Consider the following 15,963-nt stretch of genomic DNA (forward strand, 5'->3'; position numbering starts at 1 on the left):
CTTTGCTGTCTTCAGGTTTTTTTCAGGTTTTTTGCCAAAAATCCTGAAAAAAGCTCTCGGTGCATGTATCTTTGCTTACATGTGTGACTGTGTCTTAGGACACATTTCCAGAAATTGCTCGGCCAAACCGTACATTTTAAATTTAGGTAAATGGGACTTCCCTGGTGGCGCAGTGGTTGAGAATCTGCCTGCCAATGCAGGGGACACGGGTTTGAGCCCTGGTCCAGGAAGATCCCACATGCCTCAGAGCAACTAATTTAAATCTTTTAACTCAATTTTGAACTGTTTTCACACACACACACACGCACACAAATTGGCATGCAACAGTTGTCCTAAGGTAAAACACAAGTCACCTTAAAACTGTTGCAAGTATTTTCACCCAAGGTTGAAAAATTGTTTATCCTGAACATGAAAACCTGTAACAAATTTAAATTAATTATATAAAACTCGTTACCTGTAGTTTTCTCCTTGCAAAGATCCAAAAACAAAATGTCCAAGTAACTAATATACATCAGTCACAACATGGTCCTGGATCATCCCCACACCAAAACTAGATGCTCCTTTAATTTTAAACCCATCATCAGAGACCAAGAGAACATCATTTCGTTTTATACAAAACAAAATTCACATGTGCCGAAAAAGAAAGAGCCAAAAAAACCAGAAACAAAAACCCTAGTACTGACAGTAACGTTCAGTACACTAATTAGTGGCCAAAATGCCACTGATGAAAAATAAAATAGTGGCCGTATATCACTGCAAAGAAATCCAAGAGGCTTTTAACCCTTTGGCATCAGAAATCCAGATTTTTCCAATTATGTGAATGCATACCTCCTACGTGCCAAGAATAGAGAAAGTGTATGTGCCGGCATAAAAAGAAAAAGAACTACCGTTCACTGCACCACCCAGAGAATTGGCTTTAACAGAGACTTCTTACAAGGTTAGGCAGAAACCAAAAAATGGTTATTAGCTGCTTGTGTCAAGAATTTTAAGTGGAGGTGATTGATTGAGTTCTAAGGTTCAAAGTAAAACTTTAAAGGGGAAAAAGGTTAGGCTGGATAGAAAATGTCAAGACTCAGATTGTTGTTTCTGATAAGGACTCAACAAAATGAATCTTTAATGACTTGAACTGCAGGATAAGGGATCCCAAGGATGCAGTCATTTTTAGTAAAGTGCTATCAGTAAAGTACTATTCTGAGCAAACTGCATTTTATGATGACAACAAAAGGAAAGAAGATGTAATAAGGACTATACACCTATATTCCACTCACAGTGTTTGAGTTCTGGAAGGACCTGTATAATGAAGGAAGAATTCAAATGTGAAATCATGCCAATCACATGTCAAATTTTCACTATAACTTTCCAAAAAAAGTGTTTTCCCCCAATATCTGTTAATCACAAAGAAACAGAAGCTGTGAATGTACATTTCAGAAAATAAAGATGGGGAAACTAATGACATTATTATGACCAAGATGTTTGGTAAACAGTGAATTATGAATTTGGGATCATCAGGAAAAGGCTTTTTAAACAACCCTCTGGACTTCAAAAAATCTCTTCAGGTAGTAGATCTGTCCCAGTGTCATAGAAACTAGAACAAGAACTTCAAAGAAGGACCAAAGGGCCACTCTGCTGTTTGTGTTGTCATTGATTGCTCTGTGTCTTCTCTCCCAAACTTCCATGTATTCCTGTTCATGCTTTACAGCTGTCATCGCCACTGCGAGCTCATTAATCATTTCGTCTAGCTTGTTCTGTTGAGCTTCTGTTTCCATGTCTTGTCCTTTTGGAGCCTCCCCAGTATCAACGGTGAACATCACTTTGTCTTTGGGGTCATAGTGGACATCCTATTGCTAAAACAAAACTTATTATGTTCCATCCACGTGAGCAGCAAATGTGTATTTCCCACTGGACTCCCGGTCTGCTTTATAAATTCCTGTATTATCAGGCCCTGTAATTTCCACGTCGATGTCCAGGAAGCTGCCCTTGGCCACCTCCAAGATGAGGCCCATCTCGGTGCCCGAGGTGACCCGCTGGAAGAAGCACTCCTTGGCAGGCCCGTCGATGCTGACGAAGTAGCCCCAAGGCCATGGCCGGGAGGGCGGCCAGGAGCGCCAGCAGTTCAGCAAGTGTCCTCATGGTGGGGCTGGGTCCGAAGCCAGGACCCAGGACCGGGACTGCGGCTTCCAGACTATTCTGATTGTAATAAGATTTATTCATTTTTACTCATCTGTGAAAAAAACTTTCCAAGTTTTGCCTGTAATTTTTATGAGTGAGATTCAGCAACCTTGTATTTCTTTTTTTATTAAGCTCCCTACATCCGTCCTTTGCCATTCTTTTCTTAGATGATCTTTGTCTTATGGTTTTGTAGTTTATAGTATATTTAGGAAATTAATTTTTCATGTGTACTAAGTGTTACAGATATTTTTCCCCTCGTTTGTCATTTATTCATTTATCTTATTCATTTATCTATTTAGTTATTTATTTTTGGAGTACAGTATATGTTAATCCATTATGAAGCCAGACTTATCTGAGTTTTTTCTGTGTGATTCCTATGTTTTCGGTCAGACTTTGAAAGGCCTTACCCACTTTCGGATTCCAAAAACATTCATGCTTTTCTTCTAGCAATTTAGTATATTGTAGTATTTGAAATTTTGCTCCATCTGTAATTTGTTTTAAAGAATGTTGTAAGAATCCCATTTTCCCACAACTATCAATAATTAGCAAATTGCTGCAGTAATTTTGAATCATCCTTCTTTTTCCCCCCCTTACTTGAAATGCCATTTTAATAATTTATTATAGTTGTACTAGATGTGTATCTGGGTACATTTTTGGCTCTATGTTCTGTTTCACTGATATTTTGATTTCTGTGCCATTATCAACCTGTTTTAATTGTAGATTTATAATTTAATAACAACTAGGACTGGTCTCATTCTTCTGCTGTTTCAGTTTTTTCCTAAGTATTCTTACATATTTATTATTCAAATTGCATTTTGAATAATTTAATGACATTCCTTACCATCCTCCAAAAGAGTTGGCATTTTGATTGAAATCATATCGAATGTAGATCAATTTAGGGAAATTTGACATCTTTATAATTTTGAATCTTCTTATTTATTTATGCAAGTGTACTTTCATATTTCAGCAGCATTTTCAAATTTTCTTCAGGTAGATCTTGCACGTTTCTTGGTGAGTTTATTCCTCGGTACTTCATCTGTAATGCTTTTGTGAATGAAATCTTTACCTCCATTATGTTTTCTGATTGTAGGTAAGAAATGTACTGATGTTAGTTTTCTGGGTTTTTTTTTTTAAGAGTTTTCCAGTATATAATCATCACATCACCCAAATAAGGATAATTTTGCCTCTTAAAATTTTATACATCTTATGGAGTTCTCTTAATATTCTATATTAAGTTGAACATCCAAAACTATGTTAAATCATAGTTTTTGCTTGATATTAATATCAAGGAATTAGAAATTATACCAGATATGTATCTACTAGAAGTGTTTTTCCTGTTTTTTTTTCCCTCAAAGCCTGATGTTGGCTTTTGATCATTATGTTAAGGAAGTGATCATCTCTTCCAGTTAACTAAGAGTTGTGGTTTTAATTTTTTTAGGTCAGGAATGCATGTTGAATTAATAAATGAACCTCAGCATCTATTGAGCTAATCATTATTTTTCTCCTCTGTCATATTAATTTGGTAAGTTTTTAAGATAGATTTCCTAACACTGAACCATATTCACACTCTATGAATTAATTCTATTTGGTTGTAATGCATAATTCTTTTAATATAGTGCCTGATTCTAATGAATATTTCCTTAGAATTTTTGCATTGATAACCAGTGCTTGTGTCATTCATCAGGTGAGTATGTGCAGCATGATAATAATGATGGTGAAGTGATGAGACACACCGCATTCCTTTTGATTCCTGAACAATGAGAATGAAAAATCATACAGTGTGACACAGGTGACTTGTGTCACTTCACGTATAATGAGCCACCCTAAGCTTCCAGGACAGTCAGAGCTCTTACAAGGAGGTATGGAGGTATTCCATTGAATCTCTCCCCCATTTCACACTGTGTCAGAGATGTACGGGATATGTAAGCTGTCTGTATGTTAAATACATTCTGTATGTATTGAGAAACACATGTATGTTTAAGTCACACAGAATATTTGCATTTCATTTTTTCCCATCAACTTCCCTAGAGCAGTGTTGGGCATAACATAGATGATAAAAGCTTATTAAATAAATACTATTGAGCACATTTCTTTAATAACTAATGACAGTTCTCATTTATGAGGTGACTAGTTTGCACCAGGCCCTTTATTACATGCTTGATCTCATTTGATCCTGACAAAAACCTGGAAAATAGGTATTGTTTTACTCATTGTACAGATACAGGAAGAGACTCAGCAAAAGCCATATACCTGGCTAAGGTGTCTCCCCACTGAGTGTCAGGCTGTGTTCAAGACCAGGTCCCAGGCCCAGTTTTTTCACTCTGTCATTAACTAGACGATCACTTATATACAGAATTATTTCAAGCTGGTGTTTCTAAGTAAAGTTTCTGAAGACAAAATTATTTTGGCATGTGCCTCAATCAATAAGAATCAGAGGGCTTCCCTGGTGGCGCAGTGGTTAAGAATCCGCCTGCCAACGCAGGGGACACGGGTTCGAGCCCTGGTCCGGGAAGATCCCATGTGCAGCGGAGTAACTAAACCCGTGCGCCACAACTACTGAGCCTGCGCTCTAGAGCCCATGTTCTGCAACAAGAGAAGCCATGGGCCACAACTGCTGAAGCCCGCGTGCCTAGAGCCCACGCTCTGCAACAAGAGAAGCCACCGCAATGAGAAGCCCACGCACCGCAACAAAGAGTAGCCCCTGCTGGCCACAACTAGAGAAAGTCCACACGCAGCAACGAAGACCCAACGCAGCCAAAAATAAATAAATAAATAAAATTAAAAAAATAATAATAAGAATTAGAATATCTGCATGAAAAAAATTCAAGTATGACAAGCAACGTGTGAACCTTTCTTTGGGGGGACCATTGATCAACAATTACAATAGCCCAAGCTGTGTGGTAAGCCCTTTTAACAGGTTATTTAATCTTCACATCAGTCTGTGAAGGAATTGCGGTTTTGTGAAATTAAATAATTTGCAAGTAATCCAACCTACAAGGGGGTCCCTAACTAAGTGGCCCAGGAGGGACTTGAACTCAGAGGACACTCCTCTAGGGCTAGTGCTCTAAGCCATTGAGCTGTGTGATTGGATCCTGGCTGATGTTGACATCTCACCAGGATAGATTGCTCTTTTTTCCAAAGGCTTATCCGTACACATTTTGGGTACTCTGTTAAAATTATACTTATTATATTATGTCAGAGGATATTATTATTTTTTATGATTTCCTTAGAAAAAATAAAGTGGCAGGTTTGAGTTAATGAGATAGATTATTGCCGTTAACACCAATTTGTACATCATCAGTGACGTTAAACAGGCTCAAACGTGCAGAAACTGCATCGGCCATTAAGACGGGTGTAACTTAGCTCCCTGCAGAGGCGAGAGAAGCTCCTAAACCACTGGGCCGGTGTCATTTTTTAAAAATCTATTTGGCTGCAGTGGGTCTTAGTTGAGGCATGCGGGATCTTTAGTTGGGATCTTTAGTTGCGGTGTGCAAACTCTTAGTTGCGGCATGTGGGATCTAGTTTCCTGACCAGGGATCGAACCTGGGCCCCCTGCATTGGGAGCACGGAACCTTAGACACTGGACCGCCAGGGAAGTCCCCAGGTGTCGTTTAAGTAGAAAAGTTGCAGGAAAAGAGGTGTTTCTCGTGTCAACCTTCATTAGTTTTGCCTGATAAGTTGACTTACTTTCAGATTATTATACCTGCTAAACACATTAAACAAAATTATAGAAGCCAAGCCAGAATTGATATTCGTGTCTGTGGTCTCATACATTGCTGGTGGGGATTACTGTAAACTGATTCACTGGATAATTTGAAAATGCAGAATTATACAAGCCCTTTCACCTGGCAATCCAGTTCTGGGGATTTATCCTAGAAAAATCTTCACGTACTTCCTAAATGAGGTTTACCCATTAAACAAACGTAGATGCGGTTTATGAACAAGTTTTTAAGAACACTTCCAGTCTCCGGTCCGGCACGTAAGGTGCTTGGAAGTTGCCGCTCTGTTCTAACAGGTAAAAAGCTGAACAGACTGAAAAATCAACACCTCTTCCTGGATCCATAAAAAGGGAGGACACAGGGCAAACGAGTGCCCCCAGGATTGGAGAGACGGGCAGGCAAACACAGGGGGTCTCAGGTTACGGGACCAGAGGCTCAGAGTGAAAGCCACCAGCGGCCGGTGCCCCTGGTAGGACACCAGAGCTGGGCCTGGCGAGGTGCTGGCAGACCAGCGCAGACAAGTCTGAGAGTTAAAAACTCCAGGGGAACGCAGTCGAAGGAGAGGGGGCAGTACTGTGAAATTTACCTGCCACCAAGCTCGAACTGTGAATATCAGAGGAAAATCCCTCAGGCTTCCGGCACAGGGAGGCGAACGGGACAACTGGAAATAGGATGGAGCGCTCTACTCTTAACAAGCCTGCCCTCAGGAGGAGCTAGTTAACCGGAGACTAAGCTGCCAGGGTACTAGCAACCTAGCTGAAGGGAGATCCCCAACTTCAGCCCGCTCTCGCCATCCTGTCCCAGCTGAGCGGGAAGAAAAACGCTGAGAAACAGTTGTGAAGTTCACGGTCCAGGAGCACAGGCTCCTTGAAAGAAAGAGACATAACCCCAGGGCTATTGGCAGGCTCCCACTACGCCCACACTCACCATCACATCACTAAAGGCCTCTTTCCAGCAGCTCCTGTCACCTGGTACAACAGGAAAAACAATTGCAAGGCGTACCCAAAGGCAAAACGCACAATGAAGAGAGAGAACCAGCATCAGATCAAGGAGTGGCAGGGATGTTGCAATGATCAGACCAGGGATTTATTACGACAGTCATTAATGTGTTAAGGGCTCTCATGGACAAAGTAGGCAGCAGGCGAGAACAGATGGGCAGTGTAAGCAGAGATGGGAATCCTAAGAAAGAATTTTAAAGAAGGCTAGAGACAAAAAACAGTCATAGGGCTTCCCTGGTGGCGCAGTGGTTGAGAATCTGCCTGCCAGTGCAGGGGACGCGGGTTCGAGCCCTGGTCTGGGAAGATCCCACATGCCGCAGAGCAACTAAGCCTGGGCGCCACAACTACTGAGCCTGCGCGTCTGGAGCCTGTGCTCCGCAACAAGAGAGGCTGCGATAATGAGAGGCCCGCGCACCGCGATGAAGAGTGGCCCCCACTTGCTGCAACTAGAGAAAGCCCTTGTACAGAAACGAAGACCCAACACAGCCATAAATAAATAAATAAATAAATAAATAAATAAATAAATAAACCCAAAGTTAAAAAAAAAAAAAAACAGTCATAGAATTGAAGAATGCTTATTAGTAGACTGGACCCAGCTGAGGAAAGAATCTCTGAGCTGGAGGATGTATCAACAGAAACCTTGAAAACCAAAAAGCAAGGAGAGCAAAGACTGGAAAAAAAAAAAAAACAGACCAGAATATGCAAGGACTGTGGGACAACAATTATGGGTAATATACCCCTAATGGGAATATGAGAAGGAGAAAAAAGGTAGAAAGAAACAGAAGAAGAGATTGAACAAGTTTTTACTGTAGCGTTTTTTGTAACAGCAAAAGATCAGAAACTACCTGGGACTTCCCTGGTGGTCCAGTGGGTAAGACTCCACTGCTTCCAATGCAGGGGGCCCGGTTCAATCCCTGGTCGGGGAACTAGATCCCGCATGCATGCTGCAACTAAGAGTCTGCGTGCCGCAACTAAATGTGCCGCAACTAAGACCCGGCGCAGCCTAAATAAATAAATATTTAAACAAACACACCAACAAAAAAAGATTGGAAACTACCCAAGGGCATATCCATAGGGGACTAATTTAACAAACTTCAGTGTTTACGTACAATGTAACACTATGCAGCTTAAAATGAATGCCTTCTCTCTGTACTGATGTGGAAAGGTGTCTAAACTATGTTGTTAAATATAAAGCAAGATGCAGAATAGTGGGATAGTATGCTACTTTAAGAGTAAAAAAGGAGAAAATTCAATTGTATATTATATTTAGCTAAGAGTGGACTCATCATAAACTGTAATTGGATTAAGGGGATTTGAGGTTACTAGTTCCTCTAGTGGTCTGCCAGAAGCAAATACCAAATCTTTCACTGAGGATGATAAAATTCTCAGAGTCTGTAGTTTTTTTATGTACAGTGTTTAGCCCTCAAATAAAAATAATGAGGTCTATGAGGGAAAGAGACCATTTGATTAAAACCCAAGAGAAACAATAGATAATAGAAAGAGACTAACAGAGGACCCAGATAAAAGAGTTGTCAGGCACAGACTTTAGTATGTTCTCAGGAATAAATAACAAAATCAAGAGTTTCTCAGAGAACCGGAAAGTAAAAGCCAACAAACAAAATAATGAAATGGAGAGCCCAGAGCTGTAAAATTCAACAACTGAAATTGAGAGCTCAATAGATTGATTTAACAGTAAATCAGGGACTTCCCTGGCAGTCCAGCGATTAAGACTTCACCTTCCAATGCAGGGGGTGTGGGTTTGGTCCCTGGACAGGGAGCTAAGATCTCACATGCCTCGCGGCCAAAAAACCAAAACATAAAATAGAAGCAGTATAGTAACAAATTCAATAAAGACTTTTAAAATGGACCACTTCAAAAAAAAAAAATTAAAAAGGAAGGGTAAATTAGATTCAGCATTAGTGACCTGGAAGGTAGGTTAGAAAAAGATATTCAGACTAAAACACAAAGAAACTTTTAGAAGGGGCCTCAGTGACATGCGGAATGCGGATAATTAGAACCTCAGAGGAAAAGAATATTATTTTCCAATTTTCGTCTTTATTTTCTCTTTTTGCCCTAATTTGTGAGAAATGTCTTCATCTTCCAACCTTCTACTGAGTTTTTCATTTCCTATCTGTTTTCATGTTTATTTTCCCTGAGCTCTCTTTTTGTCTGACTGTCCCCTTTATAGCGTGTCTTATATCGCGCGGAGGCTATTAAGAATATGTGGTTTCCTTGTTGCCACTATGAAGGTGGCCCTCGGGCACACCCCAGGGTCTGGGTTCTCCATGCTAGCACTCCCCACCCTGCCCCACCTGCCGCCCTCACCCCCACCCAGCGTCGATTTCTGGACTCAACAGTAGATGGAGTCCCGCAGGACAAACCGCTCCCCACTCGCCTGGCCCCAAGACCTTCTTTCTTTTCTGAAGAACTTCAGGGCCAGGTGCAGGAGGCGAGAGGCAGTGAGCAGGAAGCAGGCATCTCTCCCTCCCGCTCCTTTCTTGGGGCCCTGCTCCTTCCTGAGAATCCTATTTTCTGCCTTGGGTTTAAATCAGTGAAAACAAAAGCCAAAAAGCCTAAGAGGGAAACATTTTGCGGGTGATGTTTCTGCCTTCCACCCCACTGCTGACTTCCCCCAAGACAAGGAGGATGAAACTGGATGATCTGAGCAGTGAGAAAGGAAAAGAAAAAAACATATGGAGAAAAACGAAAACATCGAGAAATATTCATCCACAGGTGTATATAGCACATATATATACTGGGTCTCACCAGGATGGTGATTTTAAATAAAGAACGAGAGAGAGAGAGAGAGAGAGAGAGATAGAGAGAGGAAGGAGGTGATGGGTCTCGGTAATGACAGTAAAGCTGCCGTCCCAGCGGGAAGCCCTAGCAGCCTCCCCGTGGGAACCTGTCTCCACTCCAGGGCAATCTGGTCCTTAGCTGGGTCCCAGGGCATCTTAAGTGACCCACCCCTACCCCTTGGACCAGCAGTTTTGCTGCCCCAGGTCCCGCCCTGAGCAGCTCTGGGCCGTTGCCTGGGCTCCTGCAACTCCATCCCTTTGGCCTCTGGCCTGAGATTGGACGTTATCATCCTGTTAGCCCCTACTTGTTTCACGAAAAGCATTTGGGGAATGGAAACAGCAAATGGAAATGATTTAAGTCATCACGTCACGGCAGGTCCGTGCAGCTCGCTTTCCTCGTGGATAAAGAGAGGATGATCTTAATGGGCACGACCGCACGGTCGTCCTGAGGATCAAACGAGCTAACATTCGTCAGGCTCTCGTGACAGTGCCCGGCGCGGAGCTGGCCCCCTGTAAGCGCTGGCCAAGCAGAAGCAGTCAGGCCCGGGTTGTACCCCGGAGGGGCCTGGTAGGGACACAGCAGCCCAACGAGGCCTCGCCCACGTCCCGACCTCAAGCCCTTCGGTTCAGAGGTTGCTGCACCTGACAAACAGCACAATGGGTTAAAGGAAGCTTCAGTTTTCTGAGCAGAACACTACCTTCGATTTCAATTCATGAACTTGACACTTAAAGAGCGTGATCTCCTCCTCTGAGGCCAAGGGCAGCATGAGCCAGTGGAGATCCCACGAGCGTCCCACCAACAGGGATCCCGGGTAACCCGCATCCCTGGGGAGCGCTCTGCTGGCCGCGAGGGCCACTGCCCACAGGACAAGCTGGGGACGAGGGGGGCTCCCGGCCTGGGCAGCACCCACGTGTGAGCACAGACGAGGGCCAGCATCGACCTGCTGGGGTCAGGTATCTGACCCTTACTGGAGGCTCCCCGTGGGTTAATGCGCCCCGGGTGAAATGGGTACCCTGTCATCCTCACGGAACAGAGGAGGAAGCTGAGGCATCGGGGGGTGGGTACAGGGTGGCAGGGCTCCCGAGCAGCAGGCCTGGGCCTGGCTTGGCGCCCGGTCCAGCTGGGAACGGGCCGCACGGCTGCCCCACGGGCACGCGGACAGGAGGAGCGCAGCCGGCAGGGCCGCCTGGAGCGCGCTCTGTCCCGCAGCCCTCTGGGCCCCAAGAAGCAGGGGCCGGGGCCGGGCTGTGGCCCCGCTGCCCCCGCTGCCCCCACCCCCACCCTCTCCCAGTCCTGGGGGAAGAGGCCGGAGGACTCCGTGGGCCCTTAGCCCAGCTCCAGCCCTGCCTGCCCTTCCTCGTCTGCTCCCTTCCCGGCGCCCACGCGGTCCTTTGCCCCAGGAGGGAGCTCTTTCCCCTGCTTTCTCCTCGCACGTGGAGCCTCTCCCCACCTCCCGACCCCTCGCAGTCGTCACTGCTTTTGTACACAGCCGGCTCTCAGGGCCAGCTCCACGGTACAACGCCTGACTGACATCTGGTTCCTTGAGCTTCTCACTGTGTGAACTGGCGTGAGTGATTTAACCTCAGTCTGGTCAGCCACGCAGCGGAGTGATAGCAGCATACCGTCTGCAGGAGTAACGGACACAACACACGTAAGGGATTTAGGACGGTGCCTGGCACACAGCAGGGGCTTAATATACGTTAGCTGCTACGATCACCGTTGGTCTTTAAGGGGCAGGCGGCGGCAGCCTGAATGGGTGCCCAGAACACCCCCGATGGGAGGCAAGGGGAGACCGGGCACTGAGCGGTCCAGCGTGCACGGGTCCTGTCCCCACCGAGTCGGCAGAGCACACACCAGGGTTCCTCTGGGCTTAGCACTGGTGCGGGCGGCTGGAAACCTGCAGAGGAACGTGCACGGTACAGCTCTCCTGCCCTGAAACGGGACTGAGGTCTTCTAATTTCACACTCTTTAACGCACTTCCGAAGGAGTCTAGTCCCAACTCACAAAAGAAGCATCGTGAACAGATAAGAAAGAAAAACAATGTCATTGCAAAAATGTAGATGTTGATACTGCTTTGCCCAGTGAAATTAAGTTAACAAGTGCTCCTGTTTCAGAGTATCATTTTTATTTATTTTATTTATTTATGGCTGTGTTGGGTCTTCGTTGCTGCGCGCGGGCTTTCTCTAGTTGCGGCAACCAGGGGCTACTCTTCGTTGCGGTGCGTGGGCTTCTCATTGCGGTGGCTTCTCTGTTGCAGAGCTCAGGCTCTAGGCGCGCGGGCTTCAGCAGTTGTGGCACGTGGGCTCAGTAGTTGTGGCTTGCGGGCTCTAGAGCGCAGCCTCAGTAGTTGTGGCGCACGGGCTTTGTTGCTCTGCGGCATGTGGGATCTTCCCGGACCAGGGCTCGAACCCGTGTCCCCTGCATTGGCAGGCGGATTCTTAACCGCTGCACCACCAGGACAGCCCGAGTATCATTTTTATTTATAGAGAATCCGCGTCTGTTGCTGTCCCTGCCTGCTGGCAGGGTGCTACCTTCCTGGTTTGGCTAAGGCATCGTGAGTCCTGGCCCTGCCCCTCCTTGCATGGGGAAGCTCATCATGACCCGAGAACTGGCCACCTGGGGAACCTCGACTGGCTTCCGCCCAGTGTCCCCGAGATACGTGCCTCCTTAGAGCTGTCAGATGTAGGTGCTGTGGTTGGAACGCCAAACCCACCCTGGTGGGGCGGCCTGAGAATTTGTATGTTAAGCCAGCTCTCCAGGTGATTCTTAGGCAACTAACACATAAATACTGCTAATTACGACCATACGGATGTGGTCTGCTTTAACCGCCAAGCTTGCCTGAAGAAACTGATACATCGTCCTACCTATGAGAGTTTCCCATGGGAAGAGGAAGCTGGACAAGTCGCTTTGTCTCTGCTTTGTCAAACTGAAGCAGCCAGAAAATCTCATTTTTTCATTTCCAGTTAATGCAGCTGAGGCAGGATCACACTTTCTAAGAAAAGTTCATTTTTATGTTAGCTATTTGTGGAATTGTTTCCTTTTTGTTCTCAGTATTTAAGGGCTCAATTCCCAAAGAAAACATAGGTTTCAAGCCCTGAGTCTACATAGAAGCAGCTAAGACTTTACTGGACCCCAAATCCATATTTTTCCCTGAGGTAATTGTAATCTTTCCTCTCAGCTCCCTCTTATTTCATAGTCAGTAACTTCTAATAGGTTTCTTGTTTCCTGATTACCGGGAGCAGCTCTCTATCTGGTTTGGTCCACACAAAGCAGCAGAAGATGCTACTTCAAGCTTCATGAACCTCCCAAGCCAGCAAGGTTTGGTCTCAGGGATACACCTGTTCACTAGCTCTTTGCAGATCAATATAAATAGGTACTTGGTGGCCCAGGGCCCTTCTAGACTGGCTCAGATCCTTCTGGTGTAGCCTGTGATGGAAACTTTCTCCCCACAGGGCAAACTGGTTTTACAGAAGATTACCTAATAAAAGTCACAATTAAAATGACAAAAAATTCAGAAGGACCATTCTTTCACAAAGAGGTCATACGTATGCTTCCAATATGTATGCGCAAACATTTTTTTTTTCCGAAGTAGGCAGCTAAGAGAAATCTGGCTGAAAGATTGCAGGTTGAATGCTTGTAAACTGAAAGCCAACAGTTTGATGGTAACTGAGTAGGAGATCTGAGCCTTAACCTGCAGGAGATGAAGCCAAACAGTTTGTGCCATAGACCCTAGAGAGCAGGTCTTAATAGCTGAGACATAAAAGCAACCTACGTGTCCACTGATAAATGAATGGATAGAGAAACTGTGGTATACATATACAGTGGAATACTACTCAGCCATGAAAAGGAAGGAAATCTTGCTATTTGTGACAGCATGGTTGGACCTTCAGGGCATTATGCTAAGTGAAATAAGTCAGATGAGAAAAGATAAATACCATAAGATCTCACTTACTCTAAAGAAAAAAAAGAAAAAAACTGAGGTCATGGATATAGAGAACAGACTGATGGCTGCCTGAGGCAGGGGTTTGGAGGTGGATGACATGGGTCTGGGGTCAAAAGGCACAAACTTCCAGTTATAAACCGAGCAAGTCCTGGGGGTGTCATGTATAGGATGGTGACACTACTTAATAATACTGTATTGCATATTTGACAGTTGTTAAGACAGTAGGTCTTAAAAGTTCCCATCACAGGAAAAAAAGAATTCTGTTACTATATTTGGTGATGAGTAATAACTGGACTTATTGTGGCAATCATTTTTCAATGTATACAAATACCAAATTATTATATTTACACCTGAAACTAATATAATGTTACATCAATTATATCTCCAGTTTTTAAAAACGTGGAGAAGAGGGAGACAGAAGAGAGGACCAGGAGGATGCGGTGTGAGGACACAGCCTGACACCACAGCTTTGAGGGAGCAGGAGCCAGTGAATGTGGGCCGCCTCTGGAAGCTGGGAAGGCGAGGGAACAGATTCCCACTAGAGCCCCCAGAAGGAGCGCGGCCCTGCTGACCCCTGGATTTCAGCCCGCTGAGATTCCTTCCAGACTTCTGACCTCCTAAACAGTACAATAATACATTTGTTTAAGCCACAAAAACTCCCTGAGAACAAAGCACATCACCTGCAACTTCAGAACTGAGATTCTAAAGACTTTCTGAGAAAGCAAACAGTTTACATTCAGGAATCAGAATGTTCTAGTCAACTTTAGAAACCAGAAGACAAGGGAGAAATGCTTTTCAAAATTCTAAAGGAAAATTATTCCTAACCTAGAATTCTATGCTATTTTCTTTCTTTCTTTCTTTCTTTAAAAAATTTTATCTATTTTTTGGCTGCATTGGGTCTTTGTTGCTGCGCGCGGGCTTTCTCTAGTTGCGGCGAGCGGGGGCTACTCTTCGTTGCGGTGCATGGGCTTCTCATTGCGGTGGCTTCTCTTGTTGCAGAGCACAGACTCTATGCGCGCGGGCTTCAGTAGTTGTGGCTCGCAGGCTCTAGAGCGCAGGCTCAGCAGTTGTGGTGCACAGGCTTAGTTGCTCTGCAGCATGTGGGGTCTTCCCGGACCAGGGCTCAAACGTGTGTCCCCTGCATTGGCAGGCGGATTCTTAACCACTGCACCACCAGGGAAGTCTTCTAACCTAGAATTCTATACCCAGCTAAGCCATCAGACAACGATGAGAGTGGAAAAAAAGATATTTTTAAACAGGTGAAGTCTAAAATATTAATCCCTCATACCCCTAGAACATGGGCTTCACTAACATTAATAAACAAATAAACTAAAAGAAAGACATGGGATCCAAGAGGGAGGGGAATCCCATGCAGAAAAGTGAAGGGAACTGTTAAGGTCACAGTGACGGGAAACCCCAGGTTGACAGCTATACAGCAGGCCTCGAAAGCAACCAGCCCAGCCAGGGTGGGCTCTAGAAAAATGATGTGTGTGAACCTACTGAGGGGGATTCACACTTCTGTCAGAGTTGATAACTTTAATCTGGAAAAAAAAGAAGTAAAGATACGAACAAGTCAAAGAAGGCATCAAAATCTGTTTTCTACCCCACGTTGAAGGATTCCATTCTATTGGTGGGAGGAAGAAGGGATGTCGGGAAAAGCTGTGATTTCCACCAAGGCCCAGCTGGCCCTGGAAGATGGCAGGTGTCTGCGAGAGAGAGAGACAGAGAGAGAGAGAGAGAGAGAGAGAGAGAGAGAGACAGAGAGAGACAGAGAGACAGAGAGAGAGAGAGAGAGAGACAGAGAGAGAGAGAGAGAGAGAGAAACAGAGAGGGAGAGAGAGATGGAGCAACGCACCACCCCATAATGCTGTTGGGCTGAACAGCTGGGCTGAGACCTGCTCTAAGTCAGGGATGCGAGTGCCTAGGGCCATACTGACCACTCCAGAAGCACCCAATCTCATTTACTCTGAGAAGCCAAGGAGGGTTTGTCCCCGTCAGGAGTAGCAGTAATAACAGGTTACACTTACTGCCAAGGACTGTTTCAAACATTTTACTGACACACGTTTCTCACAACTCAAGAGGTATTAGCATCATCCCCATTTTATGGATAAGGAAACCGAGGCTCTGAGAGTTTAAGCAAATCACACGTGAACACAGGGCTACTGTACGGCAGAGTTGGATTTCATAGCCAGTTGGGCTTTGGACCTTGCATTCTTAGCTGCTACATTATACTGTTTGGATGGGAGACTGTCCTGGAAAACCAGATGCTAAGGGTCTTTCTTTTTACTTACTTCAAAGCAGGGGCAGCTCCAGAATTTATAGATTGGGCGGGGGT

General features: G+C 44.8%; 1 pseudogene; it reads right to left on the reverse strand.

Moving 5' to 3' along the window:
• Positions 1-1,454: 1,454 nt before the first annotated feature.
• On the reverse strand, positions 1,455-2,130 carry LOC118882964 (annotated as a pseudogene).
• Positions 2,131-15,963: the final 13,833 nt, after the last annotated feature.

The sequence above is a fragment of the Balaenoptera musculus genome, chromosome 16 (genome assembly GCF_009873245.2).
Source record: "Balaenoptera musculus isolate JJ_BM4_2016_0621 chromosome 16, mBalMus1.pri.v3, whole genome shotgun sequence".
NCBI lineage: Eukaryota > Metazoa > Chordata > Mammalia > Artiodactyla > Balaenopteridae > Balaenoptera > Balaenoptera musculus.